Raw genomic sequence first — 21,862 nt, 5'->3', positions numbered from 1 at the left:
ATTTTATATCCTGCAACTTTACTATATTCATTGATTAGCTCTAGTAATTTTCTGGTGGAGTCTTTAGGATTTTCTAGGTAGAGGATCATGTCATCTGCAAAACAGTGAAAGTTTTACTTCTTCTTTTCCAATTTGGATTCCTTTTCTTTCTTTTTCTGCCCTGATTGCTGTGGCCAAAACTTCTAAAACTATGTTGAATAGTAATGGTGAAAGTGGGCACCCTTGTCTTGTTCCTGACTTTAAGGGAAATGCTTTCAATTTTTCACCATTGAGGATAATGTTTGCTGTGGGTTTGTCATATATAGCTTTTATTATGTTGCGGTATGTTCCTTCTATTCTTGCTTTTTGGAGAGTTTTTATCATAAATAGATGTTGACTTTTGTCAAAGGCTTTCTCTGCATCTATTGAGATAATCATATGGCTTTTATTTTTCAATTTGTTAATGTGGTGAATTACATTGATTGATTTGTGGATATTGAAGAATCCTTGCATCCTGGGATAAAGCCCACTTGGTAATGGTGTATGATCTTTTTAATGTGTTGTTGGATTCTGATTGCTAGCATTTTGTTAAAGATTTTTGCATCTATGTTCATCAGTGATATTAACACATAGTTTTCTTTTTTTGTGGCATCTTTGTCAAGTTTTGATATTAGGGTGATGGTGGCCTCATAGAATAAGTTTGGAAGTTTCCCTTCCTCTGCAATTTTCTGAAAGAGTTTGAGTAGGATAGGTATTAGCTCCTCTCTAAATTTTTGGTAGAATTGAGCTGTGAAGTTGTCTGGACCTGGGCTTTTGTTTGCTGGAAGATTTCTGATTACAGTTTCAATTTCCGTGCTTGTGATGGGTCTGTTAAGATTTTCTATTTTCTCCTGGTTCAGTTTCGAAAAGTTGTACTTTTCTAAGAATTTGTCCATTTCTTCCACGTTGTCCATTTTATTGGCATATAATTGCTGATAGTAGTCTCTTATGATCCTTTGTATTTCTGTATTGTCTGTTGTGATCTCTCCATTTTCATTTCTAATTTTGTTGACTTGATTTTTCTCCCTTTGTTTCTTGATGAGTCTGGCTAATGGTTCTTTTACAAATGAGAAAAGTGAGTCTCAGAGAGGCTGCTACTTGCCTGAAGTCATTCAGCCAGGGAGTAACTTGTCTGCCACTGGAAATAAGTCATCTGACTCCAGAGCCCTCCTGTATGACCTTCTGGTATTTACTTTCTCATTCTAGTCAGGCATTCCTGTAAGTATTCCATCCATACCCTCTTCTTGAGAAACAGTAATCCTTCAGGAAAGGGAAAACATAAATCTCTCTCTTTTCAAGACAGCCCTCTTTGGAAGTGAAGGTTTGGCGCCTAAGATCACAAAACTAAGAAGTGGAAAAGCAATGATTTGAATCCAGATTTGCCACAAGATATTTCCATGTGTATTTTCCTTTCTGATTTTTATTAGCAGCAGTGAGAGTTAGGGTCAGAAGGGAAATTGGGCACAGGCTGTGTTTGCTTTCTCTCTCTCTCTCTCTTTTTCTTTTTACAAACACTCTCCAAATAAAGTCTTTTAGATACTCTCTCTAAATGAAGACATCCAGATAAATAGATATACTGGAGGGATTAAAGGAAAATAACACTCAATGTATGTTCCACTGTCAAAATCCACAACCTGTGGTGTACCATGAGTGAGGATTTTTATATGTTCTGTAATTATTCTTGGAATACATTTCCATTTTACCTTAAATGGGTTCATTCATAAAATGTAAACAGTTAAAATACATCACAAACTTTATCACCGTATTTTGACATTTTGAAACTCAAAATGCAAATTTTTTTCAGAGGACTATCCATAGTTAGGAATCTGACTGAGGGCTAATTATGAGGTTGTACAAAGTCACAGATCAAGTTACAGAATTAGGACCAGAGTAGTACTGGGCTGAATACTGGGAAAGCACAGTGAGGGTAGGTCTGACGCTTGGTATCCTAAAACATTTGGAAGAAAGTAAGAGAAGAGAGAGGGAACCAGTAGCAGCAAGAAAGGAGAAAGGAGAGGAAAAGAGAAGACGTTTTGGGTAGGGTACTAGGAAATGTGAAAGCTAGGGGGAAAAGGGCTTGGGTGGCTGCAAGGTCTGAGCTATCAAGAAAGAAGGGGATGAAGGAAAATATCTGCAAGCCACACAGTGGTTACATTGAATCTAATTTACTGTCTCTTACAGATGCTACAATGGTAGATTTAAGATGGTAGTCTTCCTATTTCCTTTTCTTTTTAATAACATACTACCCCAGTTAGTGTGAACCACCTGAAAGTGAAAGTGAAAGTGAAGTCGCTCAGTCGTGTCTGACTCTTTGCGACCCCATGGACTGCAGCCTACCAGGCTCCTCCCTCCATGGGATTCTCCAGGCAACTTGAACCACATGAGGCCTCTAAATTTTTAACTGTTGTATAAATAATCTTTGAGTAGCAATGAATTATGAGTAGCAAAGCCAAGGAAGTAATAGATGACCTAAATATATTCAATATCCATTCAGTTCAATGCTAGTCAACAGCATTATTGACCGTTATTATGGGCTAGACACTGTTGTTCAAAATACAAAGGTAAAACTCATTCCCTGCCTTTAAGAATCTCAGAGAGTATTTTTTTTTAATGATTTGTAAGAGAATCTTCTATCTTTATTTGAGTTTTTTTTTGAAGAGTAGTTGATTTGCATTGTTATTACAGGTTCAGATGTACAACAAAGTGATTCAGTTATCCATATATATGTGTATATATATATATCTGTATTCTTTTTCAGTTCTTCTCCATTATAGTTTGTTATGAGATATTGGATATGAATCATGGTACTATACAGGAAATCCTTATTGTTTATCTAGTTTTTACATGGTAGTGTGTATCTGTTGGCCCCATGCTCCATTTTTCCCCTCACCCTTTCTGCTTTGGTAGCCATAAGTGAGTTTTCTATGTCTGTGACTCTGTTTCTGTTTTGTGAAAAAATTCATTTGTTTCATTTTTAGATTCCACATATAAGAGATATCATTTGTCTGGTTTACTTCACTTAGTGTAATCTTTAGGTTCATCCATGTTCATCCAATGCCATGAAAAATGGCATTATTTTCATCTTTTTTTAGGCTGAGTGTATATTTATATGTGCATTGAATATATATATATACACCACATATTCTTTATCCATTCATCTGTCAATGGACACTTACACTGCTTCCATGTCTTAACTTTTGTAAATAATGCTGCTAAGAACATTGGGGTGGCCGTACATTTAGAATTACAGTTTCCTCTGGATACCATTCCAATCGCAAAGCAGTAATGTTTACATTTAAAAGTATATTAACTATAAAGAGGGTGGGGCAATTATCTTTGTGTGATGGCAAAAGCTTCAAAGACATTGCCAGGCTTCAGTAAAGCATTAGACATTTGCCAGGCAAACAAGCAAGAGAAACATTCATGAAAGAATTTGAGCAAATGCCCAGAAATGTGAATTAGTATGGACTATTTGGGGACAGACATTCTAGTGCATTCTTTTTTGTTTATGGATGCCCATTAAAAGAAGCTGTGTGCATTACAAAATGGAGACTCCCACGCCCCACCATCATCTACTGTATCGGGATGTGAATGTATGTGTTTTGAAGGAGATATCCCAAACAAATCTGACAAATACACTCCTTTCTGAGAGCTAATTATTTGAGCTTTCCAGCAGATAGAATGTAAATTGTGGAGTAGGCACAAGAAACAAATTATTGTAGAAAAGCAAACACGATAAACACAGACATTAAATATAGAGATCCTTAAGCTTTTTTTTTCCTGCTTTGAAAGGGTAGAGTAATACAGTTACACTTCTATGTGAAATACATATTTTATGGTAATTTCATCTAGAGCTTTAAAGCTTCTAATATAAAGAAATTTCACTAGTATATACAGTTTTACATTCTTTTCTGTTTTATTAAGGATTACAATAATATTCTTTGGGGAGTTCATAGCCTCATTTTAACCTAGAAATGGGATAGTTGTTTGGAAGTGACAACCAGGCCTATAAATAACCCCCAAACAATCCCACTCACCTAATTATTCTCCCTGCCCATATGAAGCTTCTCTTATGCTGCCTCACTCTTTAGGACTATTTGGACAATTAACCTTCAGCTTTATAGATTCTTCTTTCAAGCAGTGTTCTGTAGGAAAATAAGAGTAAGGGGCATATGAACAGGGTAGCTGTGTTTCTCATCATTATGTTAAATTGTGGAGAGAATGATAGGGATACAATTTTCGTCACCTTTGTTTGGGTCTTCATCATTCTCAAGTTGACAGTCTGTAGGAACTGAAGATACAGCTCCTGGCTGATGGAGGTGACATCATTTTAATAGATATTAAATGTCATATGCAAAAAGTTGACAAGTCTAATTGAGTTTTCTCTGATATTAATCAAATTAACTGACAAAGAAAGTTTCTAAGCCTAATGACCATAGGCTGCTGTCCAAACCACTTACCATCCAACATGTACAAAGATGGACAGACCTAATTGTGCTTTATGAGCTGGGCATTTGGGTACTTGGAAAGAAGCTGCTGTTGAAAGGAAGACCTTGGAGCTTTGTGTATTGTAGTTCACTACTTAACGCGTCTTTCTCTGCACACAGATAATGAGTTCACAGACAGTAAGGGTTGTGTCTCATTATACACCCTGCAATGCAGGGTCCTCAGGGCCTGCATCTGCTTGTCAAAGAGGAGGCCTTCAGGGAAGGGCTGATGAAAGAACAGATAAATGGAAATAAATTTCTTATAACATTCTCAGGGTTGGAAACTCCTCATAGCTCTTCTGTCTTCAAAGTCTTTGTTAATTGAAGCTTCCTCCAGGGTGGAAAGAACTTCATCTCTTTGTGTTTCCAGCACATAGATGTGCTTTAAATAAAGGGTCTGTGCTGAAATCTTTTGCGTGTCCTTCCTAATCGGCTTTCCACTCTGCCCATTACATGAAGTCTCCTTATGCTCTGGTTTCTGGTTGATTTGGCCAATAGATGCCTCAACAGGAGAGGAGAGGGAGGGAGAAAAGAAAGGGAAGATATGGTCCTTCCAGGCTCTGTTCCTGCAGGGTCACCCCAAACAGGTTTATCCCTCTACCAACATCTCTGATCCTCTTTGGAAGCCAGTTCTCTAGTTCTCTTTCCTTCCTGCTCCCTTAATCCAGGCTTAAGGATCGTGCATCTCACTGTCATTAGCCCTGGGAGGCTGTGCTGTCCTGTCCACACCATCTTAAATAGTCTGCTTATTAAGCCTACCTTGAATGATCTAATTTTAACAAGCTCCTCATTTTCTGTGGCGACTGCGGCTGATAAAGTAAAATGATCAGATCTGGTGGCCCAAGTGGGATGTATGGAAGAGACGTGATTGTAAAGGAGGAGTCCAGGCAGGGGTTAATATACCAATTGCAGAAAGAGACATCATTGGGTTTTGCATTAATGTAGGGCTACTGGAACCACTTATTTTTGCCAGTATATTGTCCCCTCCAGTCTACAGACATCTCTTTCTGAGCAAGACTTTTGCCTTCTACCCTCTAATCCCACCTCACTACCCGCCTCCTTTCATGCCACTTCCACACAACACATCCAGATGGGGGGCTATCTGGCACAAATCTGCCCAGGAGAATAATGGAACCCGTCTGAGGTCAGGGGCGATGGCTGGGAGGAGATACCTTGCGCCCGAGGCCAGGGATGGCAGCCGGGAGGAGCTACCCCGCATCTGAGGCCAGGGGCAGTGGCCAGAAGGAGCAATCCCACGTCCAAGGCCAGGGGCAGCGGTTGGGAGGAGAAACCCCACGTCCAAGGAGTGGTGGCTGCCCAGGTGCAGGAGGGCCTAGAGGAGCCATCCCACGCTGAAGGTCAGAAAGGGCAGTGGGAGGAGATAACCCTCATCCAAGGTAAGGAGCAGCGGCTGTGCTTTGCTGGAGCAGCCGTGAACAGATACCCCACGCCTAAGGTAAGAGAAACCCAAGTAAAATGGTAGGTGTTGCAAGAGGGCATCAGAGGGCAGACACACCGAAACCATACTCACAGAAATCTACTCAGTCTAATCACACTAGAACCACAGCCTTGTCTAACTCAATGAAACTAAGCCATGCCCGCAGGGCAACCCAAGACGGGCGGGTCATGGTGGAGAGGTCTAACAGAATGTGGTCCACTGGAGAAGGGAATGGCAAACCATTTCAGTATTCTTGCCTTGAGAACCCCATGAACAGTATGAAAAGGCAAAATGATAGGATACTGAAAGAGGTACTCCCCACATCAGTAGGTGCGCAGTATGCTACTAGAGGTCAGTGGAGAAATATATGTAGAAAGAAGAAAGGGATGGAACCAAAGCAAAAACAATACCCAGCTGTGAATGTGACTGGTGATAGAAGCAAGGTCTGATGCTGTAAAGAGCAGTATTGCATAGGAACCTAGAATGTCAGATCTATGAATCAAAGGCAAATTGGAAGTGGTCAAACAGGAGATGACAAGAGTGAACGTCGACATGCTAGGAATCAGCAAAATGAAATGGACTGGAATGGGTGAATTTAACTCAGATGACCATTATATCTACTACTGCGGGCAGGAATCCCTCAGAAGAAATGGAGTAGCCATCATGGTCAACAGAAGAGTCCGAAATGCAGTACTTGGATGCAGTCTCAAAAATGACAGAATGATCTCTATTCATTTCTAAGGCAAACCATTCAATATCACAGTAATCCAAATCTATACCCCAACCAGTAACGCTGAAGAAGCTGAAGTTGAACGGTTCTATGAAGACCTACAAGACCTTTTAGAACACCCAAAAAAGATGTCCTTTTCATTATAGGGGACTGGAATGCAAAAGTAGGAAGTCAAGAAACACCTGGACTAACAGGCAAATTTGGCCTTGGAGTACAGAATGAAGCAGGGCAAAGACTAATAGAGTTTTGTCAAGATAATGCACTGGCCATAGCAAATGTCCTCTTCCAGCAACACAAGAGAAGACTCCACACATGGACATCACCAGATGGTCAACACCAAAATCAGACTGATTATATTCTCTGCGGCAAAAGATGGAGAAGCTCTATACAGTCAACAAAAACAAGACCGGGAGCTGACTGTGGCTCAGATCATGAACTCCTTATTGCCCAATTCAGACTGAAATTGAAGAAAGCAGGGAAAACTGGTAGACCATTCAGGTATGACCTAAATCAAATCCCTTATGATTATACAGTGGAAGTGAGAAATAGATTTAAGGCCCCAGATCTGATAGATAGAATGCCTGATGATCTTTGGAATGAGGTTCATGACACTGTACAGGAGACAGGGATCAAGACCATTCCCATGGAAAAGAAATGCAAAAAAGCAAAATGGCTGTCTGGGGAGGCCTTACAAATAGCTGCGAAAAGAAGAGAAGTGAAAAGCCAAGGAGAAAAGGAAAGATATAAGCATCTGAATGCAGAGTTCCAAAGAATAGCAAGAAGAGATAAGAAAGCCTTCTTCAGCAATCAATGCAAAGAAATAGAGGAAAACAATAGAATGGGAAAGACTAGAGATCTCTTCAAGAAAATTAGAGATACCAGGGGAACATTTTATGCAAAGATGGGCTTGATAAAGGACAGAAGTGGTCTGGACCTAACAGAAGCAGAAGATATTAAGAAGAGGTGGAAAGAATACACAGAAGAACTGTACAAAAGGATCTTCATGACCCGGATAATCACAATGTTGTCATCACTCATCTTGAACCAGACATATTGGAATGTGAAGTCAAGTGGGCCTTAGAAAGCATCACTATGAACAAAGCAAGTGGAGGTGATGGAATTCCAGTAGAGCCATTTCAAATACCGAAAGATGATGCTGTGAAAGGGCTGCACTCAATATGCCAGGATATTTGGAAAACTCAGCAGTGGCCACAGGACTGGAAAAGGTCAGTTTCCATTCCAATCCCAAAGAAAGGCAATGCCAAAGAATGCTCAAACTACCACACAATTGCACTCATCTCAGAAGCTAGTATAGTAATGCTCAAAATTCTCCAAGCCAGGCTTCAGCAGTACGTGAACCGTGAACTTCCAGATGTTCCAGCTGGTTTTAGAAAAGGCAGAGAAACCAGAGACCAAATTGCCAACATCCGCTGGATCATCAGAAAAGCAGGAGATTTCCAGAAAAAAACATCTATTTCTGCTTTATTGACTATGCCAAAGCCTTTGACTGTGTGGATCACAATAAACTGTGGAAAATTCTGAGAGAGATGGGAATACAGACCACCTGACCTGCCTCTTGAGAAATCTGTATGCAGGCCAGGAAGCAACTGTTAGAACTGGACATGGAACAACAGACTGGTTCCAAATAGGAAAAGGAGTACGTCAAGGCTGTATATTGTCACCCTGCTTATTTAACTTCTATGCAGAGCACATCATGAGAAATGCTGGGCTGGAAGAAACACAAGCTGGAATCAAGATTGCCGGGAGAAATAGCAATAACCTCAGATATGCAGATGACATCACCATTATGGCAGAAAGTAAAGAGGAACTAAAAAGCGTCTTGATGAAAGTGAAAGAGGAGAGTGAAAAAGTTGGCTTAAAGCTCAACATTCAGAAAATGAAGATCATGGCATCTGGTCCCATCACTCCATGGGAAATAGATGGAGAATCAGTGGAAACAGTGTCAGACTTTATTTTTTTGGGCTCCAAAATCACTGCAGATGATGACTGCAGCCATGAAATTAAAAGACGCTTACTCCTTGGAAGAAAAGTTATGACCAACCTAGACAGCATATTCAAAAGCATAGACATTACTTTACCGACTAAGTTCCGTCTAGTCAAAGCTATGGTTTTTCCAGTAGTCATGTATGGATGTGAGAGTTGGACTGTGAAGAAGGCTGAGTGTCAAAGAATTGATGCTTTTGAACTGTGGTGTTGGAGAAGACTCTTGAGAGTCCCTTGTATTGCAAGGAGATCCAACCAGTCCATTCTGAAGGAGATCAGCCTTGAGTGTTCTTTGGATGGAATGATGCTAAAGCTGAAACTCCAGTACTTTGGCCACCTCATGCGAAGAGTTGACTCATTGGAAAAGGCTTCGATGCTGGGAGGGATTGGGGGCAGGAGAAGAAGGGGACGACCAAGGATGAGATGGCTGGATGGCATCACTGACTTGATGGATGTGTCTGAGTGAACTCCGGGAGTCGGTGATGGACAGGGAGGCCTGGTGTGCTGTGATTCATGGGGTCGCAAAGAGTTGGACACGACTGAGCAAGTGAACTGAACTGAACTGAAACTAACGCAAATTTAAATTATTGGTTAATGGTCCACTTCCATCCTCTCAATCGGGCTTATCCCAGCACTATCGTTAACCTTGTAATAATACAATTCTGCATTCTGTGAGGCCATTTAAGAATGCTGATGGAACAAAAGGATGACTAAAGATTGGGGATTGGGTACAGATTGCCTGACCTTCAAAAATATGAAGAAACTCCATTAGCTGGTAAAACAAGCACCTTCAGGTTCTTATGAAAAGACTACCCTTCACTCTAGGCTTTCAAATGACTTATAGATTAAAATTTAATTTATCAGTGGCTACAACTCAGGGGGAAATATGCAGTTATATCATGATCACTTCATCAGCCCCCTTTCCTTTTTCATTTACAAAATACATATAATATATACATACTTATAAATATATATATAAAATCATCTTCGTTCCCAATTTTATATTTGTGTTCTCTATGAGAGAAACTAGCACTCAAAGCCAGGGCTTCTGACTTCCTGTCTTCCTGAACACTCAGGAGTGTTCCAACTAACCCCTCTTTTCAACTAATAGTGACTTTAAATATTATATTTTGCTTCACTAAATTGGCAGACTTTAGAAATGGAGGCCCTTTGGTTGACTGAGAAACTTAATACTCAACAGGATGGCAAGCTGAATTAGTGCCATCATCCAGCCAGTATGAGAAACAATATATTAGCATAACATTAATACCTCATTTTTTAAAAAAAGCTTGTATTTAATAGTCTTGCATTTAACAACCTTCACTCACTTAGGTTCAACCTTCACTCACTTTTCCTTTTCCAGTTCTGGAAATTGAGAAGTTTTTCTTGGCATAACTGACAAAAAAAAAAAAAAAAAAGAAAGAAAGAAAGAAAGAAAAGAAAAAATACTCCTTGGGGAAGGAGGAAAGGGGAGAAAGAAACAGACAGAGACCAGATCGGTAATAGCTGTATTACTGCATGTAGTGTTGGTTTATTGATTCGTTTGAGGGCTCTATGGATAGGCACAGATGGGACCAAATTCTTGCTTCACTGTTTACGAGTCTGGGTAACCTCTCTGAGACTCAGCTCCTTGATTTGTAAAATGGATATAATAACTGCAACTCTCATAGGGATGCTGTGAAGACTAAACAAAATGACATTTGAAACTTTTAAGTTCTGCCTGTGATGTATGCTCTAACTTGTACCTTTAGGTCCTTTAAGTACCCCAACTGTCTCATAGGTCACAGTCTTGCAAAATGCATGGGTGGTTTCACAAAGGTAGTGGCTGGGGGCGCTCATCTAACCTTCCCTGTGAAAGCTCAGGACCCTCCTTGCTCCCAGTCTCTGCCTAGATATTGACACTTAACCTTGCCTTTTATGGAGAAACATGCATCCCCATTAGAATATATTCTTGGCATTTTGTAGAGAGTCTGCTTTACTCTCTAAGGCTAAGAGCTGGCTCCTCCTGCCTCCAGCACCCTCAGGGAGGCAACATGCCTGCATTGTCAACTATTGGAAAGCCAATTCTCTATGCCAGTGTTATTTTAGCTGGAATATCCCTGGAGGACAGAAAATATGCAGATTGATAACAAATACTTTGTTATGGTTGAATCTGAAAATTGGCTTACATTTTAAATTATTGTAAGCCCCTTCTGAAGTTCCTTGCTATCTTTTTCAATAACATTTCCATTTTACTGTCTATGATTTGTTTGACCTCATAATGGTCCTCAGTGTTCTCTGAGTGTTCAGAGCTCAAGAAACTTATAGGATAATTCGATCATGGGGGGAAGACAGTGTTGAGCCTTGGGAGCCTTACAGATACACACTGAATACCACCTAGAAGTCACCGCTCTTTCTCTTTAGCCTCAAGCTATATTTAATGCTCTTCAGAATGGAATTAGATCTATTAAGTGTGAACATTAACTGGATGAGCTTAGTTTAGTTTCTGCAGCTACCAGATATTCTGTTTTTACGTATAAAGTGAGAGAAATAAAATCTACCTCTCAGGTTTGCTGTGAAGTTCTTCATTCCTATAATAACCCTCATTGCCCCTCTTCTGTATGCCTCTCAGTCTAGTGATGGCAACTCGAGGCTGAGACCTGATTCCAGCTTGGCAGGATCTTAAAGTCTAGAGCAGGAGAAAGGCAATGAGTGGGACCATTGGGAACACTGGGATGAGTGCTGTGATGAAGAAGAGTGTTAAGGAAACATTACTCGTCTAGATCTGGGAAGGTCAGGGAAGGCTTCCTGAAGTAAGAGTCTTCAGAGAGGTCCCTGGGGAGTTCTTCAGGCAGTGGTGGGAGCACGTGTGTTCTGGGGAGTCATTAAGAAGTTGTTCCAAGAAGGAGACTTTAAGAAGGCAAGGAGGCCAAAGTGTATGGGGGTTCAGTAAAGCTGGAAGACAGAGAAGTTTGGTGAGGAGAGGGCCAGCGTTGGTAGGGCTGAAGGAGGGTTGAGAAAGGCACATTTGTCTTCTCTGTACACCTTCATTCCTGCTGCCTTGATTTAGACCCTGTTTCTCTTCACAGGGGTTTCTTCTGAAAGTCTTCTGGTTTCTAAGCTTGACCATTTCCACAGTTCTGGGAGAATGGTTATCATATATCTGATGGTGTGAAACTGCTATTAGAACCCTTACCTGATCTTCTTTCATTTAAAGAGCTGTCCTGCAAAGCTGCCCCTGGAAATGTTTGTTCTGGGAAATGCTCTGGGGCCAGGAATGGAAGGGGTGAGAGTGGGCTGCTGGGCATGAAGGGTTCCAGGATAACATACCTGGGGATCACTTCATTTCATTCCTTCCTTCTGGAATACATACCAGGACCTTAACTGTTCTGAGAAGCCCTGCAGTTAAAGAAACATTTTGATTTAACCTAGAATTTCATAGCCATTTTAATCACTGAATTTGTTTTGTCCTTTCTTTTTTTCCCCATATTTTTATGCACTGGCAGGAGCTGTTCACAGAGCCCAGTTTGGGAAATGCTGGAAAGTGGGATTAAGTGAGTTAATTACACATTTCTAAGAAAGGCAAACATTTATGACCCAGGTCCTCATCATCCATATCTTCCAAAATCAGCCTCATCTTCCATCTTTCTTTCTCATCCCATATCTCGTCCCACTGAATGACTTGAGGTTCCCTAAATTTATGATGCTCTTGTGATGATCTGAGAGGCCTCCTGGGAGAGAACTCAGCCTTAAGGGAGGATTCAGATGCAGTGCACTTGACTCAGGATCAAGACTTCAGGGAAGAGAAGCTGTGTGTGCAGCTGCCCTGAGATGACATTCCCACCAAGCCCAGCAGATTCTGGTGTCATCCTGCCAACCAGGAGTGGGGTTCATGTGCTAACTCTGCGTTGGCTCAGTTGTCTGCCTTTCTAAGGCAAGTTTCCTCAGCTGTAAAAGTGGAATGACAATAATTCTTGCCTTCAGGGATACTGAGGGGATTAAGTATAAATGCCTAATATACTAATTGGCACATGGCAAGCATTCAGTGGGGCTTTCGAGGTGGTTCAGTGGGTAAAGAATCTGCCTGATGTGCAGCAGAAACAGGCAGATATACCCTAGAGGAGGGCATGGCAACCCACTCCAGTATTCTTGCCTAGAGAATCCCATGAATAGAGGAGCCTAGAGGGCTATGGTCCATAGGATCGCAAAGAGTCGGATATGACTGAAGTGACTGAGCATGCACACACGTAAGCATTCAATGAATCTAGCTATTAGCACTTAGAAGCAATCATTGCTAATTCACAATAATGTTTACAATAGCTAACACAAATATAGTGCCTACTCTGTCTTTGCTCTTCTGACATATTTAAATGTCACATATGTTTTCATTTAACATTCACTACAACACTATGAAGCTGGAATTAATATTATCCCCAATGCACAGAGAAACGAATAATTTCAGCAGTCACACAACTAGCAAGTGGTGGAGCCAGGATTTGATCCTAGGAAGTTTGACTCTAAAACATATACTCTGAACTACTACTCTAAACTGTATTAAACAAAAGAATAAAGGAACTGTTTCACCAAGAATGTTGTAAGTGATTTGGGAACACACAGAAGCAGTCCTGTTTCAGGCTCTTGACTCTACAAGGCAACCTAAAGAAAAAGAGAAGGTCAAGGCCCCTCATTCTGCTAGGTCCCCCATGCAGTTTGCATATCAGTGATAACACTCAGGAAAGAACAGCAATGACTAGCTAGATCAGAATGGCTAAACAGCACATGGGGGTACAGACTAGAAATTTCCAGAAATACTCTAAGGATTTAGGGGGAAATGGTCTGTTCTGTCCCAGCTAATAGGAACAAACATTAGTGGCACTTAACTACTCTGGCGACTGTAACTTCACCTGTACCCCTGAGTAGATAGCCTCACTTCTTCCAGGCTTCTCGGTCTTAAGGATGCCATCTGGATTTGTTAGTGACTCTCCCCTGGGGAAGTGGTCCAAGTGAAATAGCCTGGTTGGATTCTATCACTTTCTCCCTCATGTCTTACTGCTTTAGGCCCTAAACACAAGGGCTCTTCAATAAATATATTTTAAATTTAATTATATTGAAAAAACAAAGGGCCAAGTTTATAACTGAAATTTCAATGGCCAAATAACAACTGGACACTTGATACCATGGGGACCTTATTTGATCTTATAAAAACCTGTCATGGAATATATATAACGTACTTCCAAAATAATTTTATGCAGTTTGGAAGTGATACAAGCCAACTTGCAAAGTACCAGTAGTTTGAAATAATGCTAATCTTTCAGCCATTCATTACGTTGGCTAAAAACCAACATACTTGCAAAAAAAAAAAAAAAAAGGTTGTTTTTCTTTTAACTGATAATATTTCTTCTCCTAAAACAGAGGAATGTTGAAATGGTTTGATCTATTTCAAAGTAACAAAAATTAAGAACTGGACCTTTTAGGCTTGGAGACAAATGAAATAACAACTCTATTTTAGATAAGCTGGGTGCCTACATATCTTTGTTCCTGTTAAGTTCTCTCTGATTTATGACTTTGGGCTCCTGGATGGCACCGTGGTAAAAAGTTCGCCTAACAATGCAGGAGAGATAAGAGACAGGGGTTCAATCCCTAAGTCAGAAAGAGCCCCTGGAGTAGGAAATGGCAACCACTCCAATATTCTTACCTGGAAAATCCCATGGACAGAGAAGCCTGGCAAGCTATAGTCCATGGGGTCACAAAGAGTCAGCACAATGGAGTCACTGAGCACACAGGCACCTTTGGCTAAGAAAGCCGCTGGTGCAAGGAAGACCGCCTTCTGCTGATGGTTTTAAATACGACCTTCCTGCTATTCACCTCTTCTCAGTGGGGTGACTTTCAAATCATCCAGTAAGAACTTTCTGTGCTCCCACTAGGCACAGCTACCATGTTCTAGGCACTGTGGATATGGCAGCCACAGACACAGCTGCCTAGTCTGGTCTCTTCCCTCCTGGAGTTCACTCTCTAGTGGACTATAGTTAGCCAATTGACTTCTCTAAGACTCACTCTGCTTTATATGAGAATGAGTATAACTCTAGTTTTGAGAAAGCAGAAAGACCTAGCAGAGCACACATCATACTATAGAGGAACATCCTTTGCTTTTTTTTCTTTTTAATTTAATTTTTATTCTATGTTGGGGTATAATTGATTTTCTGGATAATTTGAAAGTCACTGGAGAAGGCAATGGCAAACCACTTCAGTATTCTTGCCTTGAGAACCCCATGAACAGTACGAAAAGGCAAAAAGATATGACCCTGAAAGATGAACTCCCCAGGTTGATAGGTGCGCAATATGCTACTGGAGAAGAGTGGAGCAATAACTCCAGAAAGAATGAAGACATGGGACCAAAGTGAAAACAACACCCAGTTGTGGTTATGACTGGCGATGGAAGTAAAGTCCAATGCTGTAAAGAACAATATAGCATAGGAACCTGGACGTTAGGTCCATGAATCAAGGTAAATTGGAAGTCGTTAAACAGGAGATGGCAAGAGTGATATCAACATTTTAGGAATCAGTGAACTAAAATGGAAAGGGCAAACTTCACTCAGATGACCTTTAAATCTACTATTGTCGGTAAGAATCTCTTAGAAGAAATGGAGTAGCTTTCATAGTCAACAAAAGAGTCCGTAATGCAGTACTTGAGTGCAGTCTCAAAAACGACACAATGATCTCTGTGTATTTCCAAGGCAAACCATTCAATATCACAGTAACCCAAGTCTATGCCCCAATCAGTAATGCTGACGAAGCAGAAGTTGAATGGTTCTGTGAAGATGCACAAGACCTTCTAGAACTAACACCAAAAAAAGATATCCCTTTCATTACAGGGGACTGGAATGCAAAAGTAGGAAGTTAGGAGATACCTAGAGTAACAGGCAAATTTGGGCTTGGAACACAAAATGAAGCAAGACAAAGGCTAACAGAGTTTTGCCAATAGAGTGCATTGGTCATAGCCAGCACCCTCTTCCAAAAGCACAAGAGAAGACTCTACACATGGACATCACTAGATGGTCAATAACGAAATAAGATTGGTTATATTCTTTGCAACCAAAGATGGAGAAGCTCTACACAGACAGTGAAAACAAGACTGGGAGCTGACTGTGGCTCAGATCATGAACTTCTTATTGCTAAATTCAGACTTAAATTGAAGAAAGTAGGGAAAACCACCAGACCATTCAGGTATGACCTGAATCAAATCCCTTACAATTATACAGTGGAAGTGACAAATAAATTCAAGGGATTAGATCTAAGAGACAGGGTGCCTGAAGAACTATGGATGGAGGTTTGTGAGATTGTACTGGAGGCACTGATCAGACCATCTCCAAGAAAAATAAACGCAAAAAGGAAAAATGGTTGCCTGATGAGGCCTTACAAATAGCTGAGAAAAGAAGAGAAACAAAAGGCAAAAGAGAAAAGGAAAGATATACCCATATGAATGCAGAGTTCCAAAGAATAGCAAGAAGAGATAAGAAAGCCTTCTTCAGTGATCAATGCAAAGAAATAGAGGAAAAGAACAGAATGGGAAAGACTAGAGATCTCTTCAGGAAAATTAGCAATACCAAGGGAACATTTCAAGCAAAGATAGGTACAATAAAGGAAAGAAATGGTATGGATCTAACAGAAGCAGACGATATTAAGAGGTGGCAAGAATACACAGAAGAACTGTACAAAAAAGATCTTAATGACCGAGATAACCACGATGGTGTGATCACTCACCTAGAGCCAGACATCCTGGAATGCTAAATCATGTGCACCTTAGGAAGCATCACTATGAACAAAGCTAGTGGAGGTGATGGAATTCCAGTTGAGCTATTTCAAGTCCTAAAAGATGATGCTGTGAAAGTGCTCCACTCAATATGCCAGCAAATTTGGAAAACTCAGCAGTGGCCATAGGACTGGAATAGGTCAGTTTTCATTCCAATCCCAAAGAAAGGCAATGCCAAAGAATGTTCAAACTGCCAAACAATTGCACTTATCTTACATGCTAGCAAAGTAATGCTCAAAATTCTCCAAGCTAGGTTTCAACAGTACATGAACCGTGAACTTCTAGATGTTCAAGCTGGATTTAGAAAAGGCAGAGGAACCAGAGATCAAATTGCCAACATCCACTGGATCATCGATAAAGCAAGAGAGTTCCAGAAAAAAACATCTACTTCTGCTTTATTGACTATGCCAAAAGCCTTTGACTGTGTGGATCACAACAAACTGTAGGAAATTCTGAAAGAGATAGGAATACCAGACCACCTGACCTGCCTCTTGAGAAACCTATATGAAGGTCAGGAGGCAACAGTTAGAACTGGATTGGAACAACAGACTGCTTCCAAATTGGGAAAGGAGTATATCAAAGGTGTATATTGTCACCCTGCTTATTTAACTTATGTGCAGAGTCTATCATGTGAGATGCAAGTCTGGATGAAGCACAAGCTGGAATCAAGATTGCCGGGAGAAATAACAATAACTTCAGATAGAGAGATGAATCCACTCTTATGGCAGAAAGCAAAGAGGAACTAAAGAGCCTCTTGATGAAACTGAAAGAGGAGAGTGAAAAAGCTGGCTTAAAACTCAACATTCAGAAAACTAAGATCATGGCATCTGATCCCATCACTTCATGGCAAACTGGTGGGGAAACAATGGAAACAGTGACAGATTTTCTTTTCTTGGGCTCCAAATCACTGCAAGTGGTGACTGCAGCCATGAAATTAAAAGACGCTTGCTCTTGGGAAGAAAGGCTATGACCCACCTAGACAGCATATTAAAAAGCAGAGGTATTACTTGGCCAACAAATATCCGCTTAGTCAAAGCTATGGTTTTCCCAGTAGTCATATATGGATGTGAGATTTGGACCATAAAGAAAGCTGAGTGCCGAAGAATTGATGCTTTGAACTGTGGTGTTGGAGAAAACACTTGAGAGTCCTTTGGGCTGCAAGGAGATCAAACTGAAGGAAATCAGTCCTGAATATTCATTGGAAGAACTGATGCTGAAGCTGAACCTCCAACACTTTGGCCACCTAATGTGAAGAACTGTCTCATTGGAAAAAAACCCTGATGCTGGGAAAGATTGAAGGCGGGAGGAGAAGGGGATGACAGAGGATGAGACGGCATCATCAACTCTATATACGTGAATTTGAGCAAGTTTCAGGAGTTGGTGATAGAGAAGCCTGGGATGCAGCAGTCCATTGGGTTCCAACGAGTCAGACAGGACTGTGACTGAACTAATAGCTGATTTTAAAAATTGTGTTAGTTTCCAGTATATAGCAAAGTGATTCAGTTATACATATACATAGGTCCACTCTTTCCCTTTCCATCTTCCTTTCCTTTCCATTCTCCCATCCATTTGGCCTTCTGTCTGGAAACCTGGTCTTATCTCTTCAGTCTTTCAGGCTCTGGTTCATCTCCATTCTTGATTGCGTTTTTACAACCAGATACAGATTTTTAGTCCTGCGCTAGGCCTATATTTATCTTGACCACAGTGTTCCCCTGGAGCCACTTTCCCTCGGTAGCCCAGTCTGCACACAATTTATCTTTTGCTAACTTACCTTGAGATCCTGGCTTTTATTCCAAGATAAATCCCAGCATCCCTCACCTACTTTGACCCACACTTTCCCTGGATTCCCTCCTCCATGACCCCTGAAAAATCCTGACAAGAAGGTTGCAACAGAAAGAGTTTCTTCCTAAAACCTCAGTCAAACTCAGTCACTCAGTTGTGTCAGACTCTTTGCAACCTCATGGACTGCAGCATGCCAGGCTTTACTGTCCATCACCAACTCCGAGAGCTTGCTTAAACTCGTGTCCATTGAGTCGATGATGCCATCCAACCATCTCATCCTCTGTTGTCCCCTTCTCCTCCCACCTTCAATCTTTCCCAGCATCAGGGTCTTTTCCAGTGAGAGAATTCTTCACTTTAGGTGGTCAAAGTATTGGAGCTTCATCTTCAGCATCAGCCTTTCCAATGAATATTCAGGACTGATTTCCTTTAGGATAGACTGGTTGGATCTCCTTATAGCCCAAGGGACTCTCAAGAGCCTTATCCAACACCACAGTTCAAAAGCATCAGTTCTTCAATGTTAAGCTTTCTTTATGGTACAACTTTCACATCCATACATGACTACTAGAAAAACCATAGCTTTGCCTAGATGGACCTTTCTCAGCAAAGTAAGGTCTCTGCTTTTTAATATGCTGTCTAGGTTGGTCATAGCTTTTCTTCCAAGGAGCAGGCGTCTTTTAATTTCATGGCTGCAGTCACCACTTGCAGTGATTTTGGAGCCCCAGAAACTAAAGTCTGCCACTGTTTCCCCATCTATTTGCCAAGAAGTGATGGGACAAGAAACCATGATCTTAGTTTTCTGAATGTTGAGTTTTAAGCCAGTTTTTTCACTCTCCTCTTTCAGTTTCATCAAGAGGCTCTTTAGTTCCTCTTTGCTTTCTGCCATAAGGGTGGTGTCATCTGCATATCTGAGGTTATTGATATTTCTCCCGGGCAACTTGATTCCAGCTTGTGCTTCACCCTGCCCAGATTTCACATGATGTACTCTGCATATAAGTTAAATAAGCAGGGTGACAATATACAGCTTTGATGTGTTCCTTTCCCAATTTGGAACTAGTCCAAATTTCATCTTCTCCTTTTAGTACTATCTACAGCTGGGATGACGTGCCCCCCAGGTGTCTCACTTTCACGTGAGTCTCAGAGGGGCCTCATTTCCTCAAGGCTCAAGTCTCTGAAGTCTTCAGACTATGAGGGATAAGTGTCTGTAGATATCAGTATTTCTCCTTGAATCACAAATGATGAGAGTCTTAGGAAGCAGTAAAGTGCTTAGTTAGGAAAATCACACAGTGGCACTAAGGTTCAGCGTAACTATTTAGATTTATGAAATTGCCCAGCAAATCAGAGAATAAAGGATTCCAAACTGAATGTGTGGTGTTTAATGGCTTGGAGCCAGGGTGGGCTTTCAAAGTCCAGAGCACACTTTGTGGATAAATGGGAGAACTGTGGTCTCTGTCTTCAGTTACAAGAATAGATGTAACTTGTTTGAACACTCTACACTGTGATTACTCATTCATTCATTCACTGACTGTTAGTAAAGTTCAGTTTCTGCTCTACTGACTGTGCCCTACAGAGAACTCTGGGCAGGCAGAACTAGTCCAAGCCCTTTTGTATCCAGGTCAGGAAAACAGACATCTATGTGAACAAGCATAAAATAAAATCAGACTGGTAAGAGAATAGTGACCAGGGGGTGCAGCTTTAACTAGGATGGTAAGGAAAGCACTGCTTGCTTATTTCCTTCTAGGCACCTGGCATTGAGATAGGGAAAGATTTTTCAGCCTTCCCACTATTTTCATTGGGGCTACATGATTCTTTGTTGTGGGGCACTGTTCTCTTCATGATGGAGTGTTTATCAATGTCCACATGCTGGCAGTTTTCCCCCTTACACCCTGTGCACAATTGTGACAATCAAAAAAGTCTCCAGACACTGACAGAGAACTGTGTGTGCAAATGAATTTTTGGCTAATTTCTTTCTTCCCATCATTCCAGACATGAAGTACCAAACACAAAAGGAGAATGTCCTTTGGCTCAATCATCATAATGAGATTCCATCCTATCTGGTTCCAGTGGAGGGGAAAAAAAAAAAAAAAAGCCTAAACTGGAAGAACTCAGGTACAAGGCACAGATTTAAGTCCTATCACCCTTTGATCAGAAGGAAATCAGAACAAAACGATAGAATCACAATGAGTTTCCTACAAAGAGAATGAAAACTCCACATACCCCCCATATGACTTCTGGTAGGTTACTAAGCTTTGTGTGTGTTAGTTGTTCAGTCGAGTCTGACTCTTTGTGACCCCATGGACTGTAGCCCACCAGGCTTCTCTGTCCATGGGATTCTCCAGGCAAGAACACCAAAATGGATTGCCATGCCCTTCTCCAGGTGATCTTCCCAACCCAGAGACTGAACCCGGGTCTCCCACATGGCAGGCAGATTCTTTACCATCTGAATACTAAGCCTTGCTATTCCTCAATTTCCTTATTTGAAAATGGTTTTATATTATCTTCCTCACAGGCCAGTGAGGCTTAAATGTTGGGAGGCTTAAATGAAGTCACATCTGTAAAGGACCCAGATCATAATAGGTGTTGAATAAATGATAGTGATTATAATCCTTACTGCCATTTTTTTTCCACGGGGTTCTTGAGGCAAGAATACTGAAATGATTTGCCATTTCCTTCTCCAGTGGACCACATTTCGTCAGAACTCTCTACCATGATCCATTCAATATTTTGGCAACCTGATGTGAAGAACCAACTCATTAGAGAAGACCCTGATGCTGGGAAAGATTGAAGGAAGGAGGAGAAGGGGTCAGCAGAGGATCAGATGGTTGGATGGCATCTCCAACTCAATCAACATGAGTTTGAGCAAACTCTTGGAGATAGAGAAGAACAGAGAAACCTGGGGTGCTGCAGTTTGTGGGGTTGCAAAGAGTCGGACACAACTTAGCAACCGAATGACAACAATTGTCATTTTGTCAGTTACTTGGGGTGTATATTTAAATCTGTTCTCTAATTTGAGCTCAGTCTGAGACCTGTTGCATTTCAGGATTAACAAAATGAAGTTGTTTTCATTTATACATTTGACATTTTTTTCCTCAACTACCTTAAAACCTCCAGTAACACTCAGCATCCCTGGCTTCTGAGAAGAGGCCCCGGTTTTCCCCCACCTCTGAGCACTGAGCATGCTGAATGGTTTTTTGGAGTCTGTGGCTCAGGCAAAACTGCTGGCAGGAGCCACAGTCTGAGATGGGTGGATTCCAGTGTAGACCTTAGGTGAGCTGTCTGAAGTTTTGCACTTTTAGCCTAAATAGAGTGGTGCAAAATGCAAGTGTGTCCTCATGGAGCAGATCTTGCAGTTAGTTCAGAAAGCCCCGGACTCAAATCCTAACCCTGCTATTTACTCTCCATGTTGCCCTCTGCAAGTTAGTCTACTCCGAGGGCTCAGTGCCCTTGTCTGGAAAATGGGCATGATAAGAATGACTCCCGTTGCATGCCCTGGACTTGACCAAAAACAATACATTGATATATTGGTTCTCCCTAGAATACTATGTGCATTTCTTTGCTTTTTTAGTGCCATTGGGAATTTGTAGTACAGGAGCAAAAGGAAATGTCACAAAACATAG

The sequence above is a fragment of the Ovis aries genome, chromosome 21 (assembly GCF_016772045.2).
Source record: "Ovis aries strain OAR_USU_Benz2616 breed Rambouillet chromosome 21, ARS-UI_Ramb_v3.0, whole genome shotgun sequence".
Classification (NCBI taxonomy): Eukaryota; Metazoa; Chordata; class Mammalia; order Artiodactyla; family Bovidae; genus Ovis; species Ovis aries.
The sequence above is the reverse complement of the archived record's forward strand: the minus strand, read 5'-3'. Positions refer to the sequence as shown.